The sequence below is a fragment of the Sitodiplosis mosellana genome, unplaced genomic scaffold (genome assembly GCF_009176505.1).
Source record: "Sitodiplosis mosellana isolate CC-2019 unplaced genomic scaffold, AAFC_SMos_1.0 Smas_scaffold_3154, whole genome shotgun sequence".
Taxonomy (NCBI): domain Eukaryota; kingdom Metazoa; phylum Arthropoda; class Insecta; order Diptera; family Cecidomyiidae; genus Sitodiplosis; species Sitodiplosis mosellana.
This window is the reverse complement of record NW_022598396.1, coordinates 1-750: the sequence shown is the minus strand read 5'-3', so window position 1 is coordinate 750 and position 750 is coordinate 1.

The following is a 750-nucleotide window of genomic DNA, read 5'->3' as shown; positions in this document are numbered from 1 at the left end:
ACACCGTAGTAAGTGTGGGCATACGTTTTGCGAATAAGCGACAAAGAGAATGGAAACAAGTGCGCGTGTGGTAGTGAGTAGCCTGATGCGATGCTTCTCAATGTAGCGACTAATACACGCGCACTTGTTTCCATTTTCTTTGTCGCTTATTCGCAAAACGTATGCCCACACTTACTACGGTGTCACATTTAGAAGCTAAGTGTGGAGTCGCGCTTGGGGAATGAAAGAATAAGTTTTTGTTTTTTTAGATTTTTTTCTTTATTATCTAATGTTCAAGACAAGTCAACATGTGATGTTATTTGTATTTGGTGTCTTTTCTAACATTGCTCGTAGATATGCTTAAGCAACTGGAGCAACTGGCAAGTGAGCGCCTTGTGGTTGGAAACCGTTCTCATCAGCAACGTATTGGACGGTGTATTGTTGACCGTCTGGGCCGGTGTACGAGAATTGACCTTGGACAGCGATGAAGGCTGATGGGTCTTCAGCTGATTTTGGAGCTGGGTTTGGTTTCAATTGTCCTTGTTCTTGAGCCGAGATTCCGTTTGAGGTCTTTGATCTATATGCAGCAAAGAAAGCGAAAACAAAAAGTTGATTAGCCCATGTTTAGTGGGAAAAACCATTCTTGATATCACCGAACGATAAGAAATAAAAAGAGTATATAATTCGTTTCACTTTTCTCGATATATCCGTATTGAAACTGTCTCATCGTACGTGAGAAAAGTGGAGAAATTTGAATGTTGAATTAGTTCG